The following is a 7079-nucleotide window of genomic DNA, read 5'->3' as shown; positions in this document are numbered from 1 at the left end:
CCAGGATAGTGAGCCTACTGTGCACCCTCCTTGCCGCCCTAAGGATCTTGATCTCCACCATTTCGTGATCACTGCAGTCAAGGCTGCCCTTGAGCTTGACATTCCCCACCAGCCCCTCCTTGTTGGTGAGAACAAGGTCCAGCATGGCTCCTCTCCTTGCTGGCTCCTCTGTCACTTGGAGAAAAAAGTTATTATCAACACATTCCAGGAACCTCCTGGATTGCTTATGCCCTGCTGTGTCGTCCCTCCAACAGATATTGAGGTGGCTGAAGTCCCCCATGAGGACCACGGCTTGTGAATGTGGGGCTGCTCCTATCTGTCTATAGAGGGCCTCATCTGCTCAGTCTTCCTGGTCTTGCTGCCTGTAGCAGACCCCCACTGTCATGTCACCTGCCCCTGTGTTCCCTTTAATCCTGACCCAGAAGCTCTCATTCAGCTCCTCATCCATCCGCAGGTGGAGCTCCATGCACCCCAGCTGGTCACTGACATAGAGGGCGACACCCCCTCCTCATCTCCCCTGCCAGTCCTTCCTGAAGAGACTTCTGTCCCTGTGTCTATTTTGGGCTTTTGAAAATGTCTTCCCACTCCCATGAGTGCAAAAATCCCACTACATAAGATGGACTTTACAGGTTGTGTAGAGGGCAGTTCCAGTGTGTGCCCCGAGAGGAGTTAAAAAACACACTATGGATGGAGAAACCGCTACCCAGCTTGTGTTTTCCTACTCCACCATCAGGTTTCCTTCCACAGCATCAAAACAGACCTCACCTTTTACTTGTATGGTCGTCTGCTTCATCCACTGTCCAGTCTGCTGCCATCTACCTCCACTGAGCACCAGTTATCTAGCAGAGGTACTAAGTACTAGTACTAGGTGCTAATAGAGGCAGCAGAGACTTCTCCAGCATCCTCAGGCCGTGGGACGAGGCTATTGGAGCAGTGTATCAGCACTGAGGCTGGTGTATGATTTAGCACCAGTACCTGTCATAACTGTGGTAGAAAGGAGAGAAGTTGCCAACAAAGAGCAGCTAGCGTTTTACTGAGAAACTCTTGTGTAGCTTAGTCAAAGGAAGAAATTAAGTTAGGAGACCACAGTTAGGTGTTTTGACGCATACGTGTGAGTTTAGACGGACAGACCAATGCCATCACGATACTGCTGTGATTGTACACTTAATAGAATTGTAAATAGTCATTAGTATTAATCTACGGTGTCAGGACCCCATAATTCATGGTAGGGTGCACAACTAAATATTAGATAGACTATAACGGGCATCTTAAAATGAAGCTGTATAACCACACTCACGGGAGGTTTTTACAGTATTGTTGTGGGAACTAATGTAAGAAAACTCAAGACCATTTAGAAATGGAAAGGTATTTTATTTAACTTTCTAACCAAGTAGGTGGTACCAATCAGCACTCTCACACACATATTCTCAGAGGGGCCAAAATGTGTATATCCACGTGGTCTGGCTGAGGTCACCTGAGTGTGACATGGAAGGCAAGGGTTGCCAGCTATTGAGTCCTCCATATGCCTTCTGGGTTCTGCTTGAGGCCCAAAGGCCAACTCTTTCTTGACGTCTCCTTTAGGAGTCAAAAGTTACCATGGTGCAATGTTTTGCTTCTGCATCTTGTTAACTTCACGTTTCATAAATATTAGGCAACATTGCTGCTGGGTGTCTTTCGTTTTCTTGCTTGAGGAATCATAGGACTGTAACCCATCCGGCTATTGGGATAACAGGAAGAGAAACAGCCCATGAAATGTGCTGTATCCCCACTGCTGTCCTTCTGTTAACAGGTGCAGGTCTTCTGCTGGTGAGTCACCTTTTCTGTGGTGCATCACAGTTCAAGCAACACATTCCTCAGCACTTAGCAGTTTGATTGGTGTTAATCATGTCCTTGGATATCAGTGCATACCATTCCTCTAACTCCTGACCTGGTCTTTCTCCTGGTGCTTTCATGCCTGTACAAACCACCAGACTGTATGTCCAAGATGCTGGTTGTTACCTTCTATCCGTTACCCCTTGCCAAGCATAAGGGTAAGTATCTGCTCTTGGCATCCTGAACTGGGGAAGAGTATCATTCTGATTTGAGCAATAAGAGAACATCAACTCTTGTGTAACTCCTGCCAGGTTCCCTTACCTTGGAGAACCTTGCCCAAGTAAGGGACCTGATAAGTAAAGCAGTGCTTATCTGGTTGTACCTCTCCTGGTTTAAAGCCCCTCAGCAAGGCTTAGATATCTCCGGCATCTCTGATTACACATTTAGTGGGGGTTTTACTCATGCTAGAGTTACGTAGCGAAGCTTGATGAAATGATGAGTTCTTTTCACAACACCTTGCTAGAATTGTTCATGCAATCATTTTATTCACAGTAGTGAAACTGAATCAACAAAAACATAAATGTTCCTAAATGTTGATTGTGAAATAACTGAGATGTGGTCATGAGGGGTTTGTCTCAACTAATTCTTCCCCCGCTTCTTTGTTCAGAAGACCGCAGAACAACCCTGAACTTCTTGTACTTCTTTTCTGATCTCCATTGTGCAATTGGCATTAAAGAGTATTGTAAAGCTAAAAGAGATTGCTCTGTTCATGAACAGACCTGGGCCAACTTCAGCAAACTTTCTCAATAAAGAAGCGCTAACATTTTTCAAATTTAGTATCAGGGTGCTCTTTGTATTGGAGAATAGCTGTTTGGGCTCAGGTCAGCCAATGCCCTGCTCAGGGCTATCAGAGACTTTCAGGGAGCAGTAACATATCCCACGCAACATAGTCCAAGGTCAGGAATGGAGACCAAGAGAGGCTTGTGAAGAGTGTTAGAGGTAGTTACATCTGATCATGAGTCTGGCTAACCACAACGTTCCACAGCTTCGTCCCACTCCCATCTGCCTAAAGTACCAATATATGAAGATACAAGTCTCAAAGAACAGTTACTGGGTCTCTCCTCTGAGCATGCATCTAGCAATCTCAAAAGAAAATTTGGAAATACCGTAAGAAATAACACAGAAATTGCTCATAGTTCCAGAAATAAGAAAGCAACATGGATTCAATGGCATAAAAATCTGAATCTACTCAGCAATGCTGGTGACTGCTGGAAACTGTCGTCAGGGTTGCTGTTAAGGATCAAAAAAAATGTGAAAAGGCAGTACACCATCTGACAGAACTCGATGAAACCTTATCCTTGATTAACCCTGGTACAAATAAGTTTCTAAAAACCGGGGCAGGCTAGTACATTGCTTAAAGCAGACACAAAAGCAATCCTAGGGTTACTGACAAAACACAACTTCACAAAAACACATGTGCCTGTGCATAATCCTCAAGTGGGAAGGACCCACCCCGACAAAAAGACGTGCTCACCACCTCTCCAGTGTGGACACAGCCTGGAGCTGACCATATCACAGAATCATAGAATCACAGAATGGTTTAGGTTGGAAGGCACCTTGAAGACCATTTTGTTCCACCCCCCTGCCCTGGGCAGGGCCACCTCCCACCAGCCCAGGTTGCTCCAAGCCCCATCCAACCTGGCCTTGAACACCTCCAGGGATGGGGCAGCCACAGCTTCTCGGGGCAACCTGCGCCAGTGCTTCACCACCCTCAGAGTGAAAAATTTCTTCCTAATATCTAATCTAAATCTCCCCTCTTCCAGTTTAGCCATTCCCCCTCATCCTATCACTACATGCCCTTGTAAATAGTGCCTCCCCAGCTTTCTTATAGGCCCCCTTTAGGCACTGGAAGGGGCTCTAAGGTCTCCCCGGAGCCTTCTCTTCTGCAAGCTGAACAGCCCCAACTCTCTCAGCCTGTCCTCACAGCAGAGGTGCTCCAACCCTCGGATCATCTTTGTGGCCCTCCTCTAGACCTGCTCCAACAGCTCCATGTCCTTCTGATTTTGGGGCTCCAGAGCTGGACACGGTACTGTAGGTGGGGGTCTCACCACAGCAGAGAAAAGGGCAGAATCCTCTCCCTCGCCCTGCTGGCCGCACTTCTTCTGATGCAGCCCAGGATGCAGCTGGCTTTCTGGGCCGTGACCGCACATGACTGGATCATGCTGAGCTTCTCATCAATCAACACCCCCACGTCCTTCTTCTCAGGGCTGCTCTTGATCCATTCTCAGTTGAGCCTGTATTTGTGCATGGGATTGCCCCAGACCACATGCAGGACCTTACCCTTTGCCTTGTTGAACTTCATGAGGTTTGCACAGTCCAGCTCCCTCTGGATGGCATCCGTCCCCTCCAGCATGTCGACTGCTCCACACAGCTTGGTGACGGCAGCAAACTTCATGAGGGTGCACTCAGTCCCAGTGCCCATGTTGCCGACAAAGATGTTGAACAGCTCTGGTCCCAGTACTGACCCTTGAGGAACACCACTCATAACTGGTCTCCACTTGGACATCGAGCCATTGACCACAACTCTTTGAGTGCGACTGTCCAGTCATTTCCTTATCCACTGAGTGTTCCATCTGTCAAATCCATGTCTCTTCAATTTAGAGACCAGGATATCGTGCAGGACAGTTCATGGAGCTGATCATATACTTCACAGTTCATGGGTGTGCTACTTTTTTTTTGCATTGACCGTGATGATGATAGAAAATTATAGGTCAGCAAACATGGTGCAACTACTGTATTTTGAATGGGATGTGACACAGTTTTAAGCCCTTCTGGCTTTGTGTGCTGTATGTAAGCAGATCAAAAAAGGCTTTGCATGAGCACATCTGCAGGAAAATTAAGTAAGTGGCTGAATGACCAACATCCTCTGCACGTGTAGGCCTATGACTGAAGTTGGTTTGCTCACGCATGAAGAATAAAAAGGGAGCACTGCTGTGCCATGAATACCTTCACTAGGGTGGTGAAGGCCTGGTGCTGTGTTGTGAAGTCTAAGGGCAAGAGATTGAGTTGATCTAGACCCCGACATCATGGGCTGATGTCTCATCCTGACCTCAGGCCTGTGCCATCACCACGGACCTACCTGATGACTTTTGGCTTGCCTGATAGACTTGAGACATGCAATGACTCCAGTCCTGGCAAGATCAACACAGCTTGCCATGTGACTCAATCCATTTATTGATCAAGGTGATCCCAGATGACAGAACATTACAATACTTATGCTACAAGCACCTTCACTATTTACCATTCTGTTTGCTTCCACAATACACTGCTTCAGCTGTTGTTGATCCTTTAACAGGAGATGGGAGGCAAGGACCAGTTCCATAGGGAGCAGAGCACTTCCAGAACCTGATTTAGAGAGAACTTCACCGAAACGCTCGGTCGTGGAAAACTGCCAATGAATGAAGGTAGTGCAACACAAACTTTGCATCAGATAATTACAGAAGTGGCAGAAACACTATAACCCGAACAGAGAGAGGAGACTAAAGCCTGTAATTCTTACACATTTTCAGAAGTGAAACATTAGTACTTCTTAATTAAACATAAGTAAGTTCTTGCAAGCTTTTGAGAAGTCTCTTGGGGAAACGTCTTGTCAAGCTTTGGGTGTTTATTCGCAAAGACAGAAAAGTCTTCCTGCGTTTGCACTGACATCCATGGCATGAACATAGTACAGTCCCGTAAGAATGCTGCTCCAGGGCAGAGCCCTGCAGTAAACAACTAATTACACAGAAAAAGATGTCACTACAAATATACTAAGTAAGGTAACTAATCACAGTCACTCCAGATAGATCATACCTAACCTATAGCCTACTTCTTACACCCTGAGATTACCTCACCCTGTCCTGTTTTCTTCTGTGGTCCATTCTAGCTGTAAGGATGGAAAGTGAAATACCTTTACAGCCGGTGCCCTTTTGATGATAACTCAAACAGAGCCCACTGCAGCTGTCCTACAAGGACGTGCACCAACAGCCCTGTCCCACCATCTCTAGACACTTGGTTGAAAGCATCCAAACTGCCCTCTGCAACCCACCTCTTCCTCGCAGGGCACAGAGTAGGGGATGCACATTGTGCCATGGGCGGTGGGCATCTGCCAGTGTTACGAGACACTAGGAAGTTATCCCTGAGCAGAGGCAGTGTTGGACAAGCAGCACATGGCAAGACGTGCTGAAAACCCCCATACTCCTCCAGAGGTTTAAAGCAGTACAACCACACAGAGCCCAGTGGACCCTATCTTACTTTATTAATACTATTATCATTATTATTTGTACATCTTTGTGGAAAGAGGGCCTTATCCTTTGCCCTGCTTGCTCCTAAGCATATTTTAAGAATATAGTTACACAAGCAGGCAAATTCACAATTCCTGCCCTAATCAATATATTATTAAGAAGTGTAATCCAGAAGCGGAAAACAGAGTTAGACTCATTACTGGCTTCCACCAGACTCTTTCTCTCTCTCCCACGTAAGGAAAACGAAAGCATTTCCTGAGAGTTGGCAAAAGGTGATCTTTCCAGCTGCATTTGTGTCTTGGGAATATTGCTTAAAACAGTGCAAAATGGTGTTTCCTGGTGGAACTCATTGAAAACCCTTTTGTGTACAAGCAAGGCTGGTGTTATCCAAATCGACATGAATTTGAGAAAGATGTTCCCGACGTTAGCAAAATGGACAGTTCTCATGGAAATAAGACATGATGTCTTTTCACTGTCACCAGACAGAAAGTTTCTAGCTCCTTTCAACTGTATGTAAAGCAATGAATGTCAGGATGTTGGGATTCTTGGCAAGGAAGAGTCACCAGAAGGTGGATAAAGCTACACTGGCAGGATTCATCGCTCAACCCACCATGCGGTCCCATCCAAGCATACCTACTCTCGTGAAACACCAGCGCCCAGGAGGGAGCTGAGCTGCTGTTCAGGTGTTTGCAGCTGGGAACCCAAGCGTAGGGAGGCCAGAGCCCGCAATGGCAATCAGGAGCCAAATTCCACTGAAATTGCTTGTTGCAGGAAACCCATGTGAGTGAGGCACCTGGGACACCCAGGGTCCGAGGGCCATGCCCAACTTCTGGGCAGGACCTCAACCTATTTAACCTAAATCCTATGTGCTTTCCTGATCATTGGATTGCCTTTATTTCCTCATTTGCAAGAGTAATATCAATCCAAACCAAGCATAGCAGTTTAATGAGCCTTATCCCTCTCTTTTTTTCTTCACTTCCCCCC

The sequence above is a fragment of the Charadrius vociferus genome, unplaced genomic scaffold (assembly GCF_000708025.1).
Source record: "Charadrius vociferus isolate BGI_N301 unplaced genomic scaffold, ASM70802v2 scaffold390, whole genome shotgun sequence".
Taxonomy (NCBI): Eukaryota; Metazoa; Chordata; class Aves; order Charadriiformes; family Charadriidae; genus Charadrius; species Charadrius vociferus.
Note: the sequence above shows the minus strand (reverse complement) of the source record.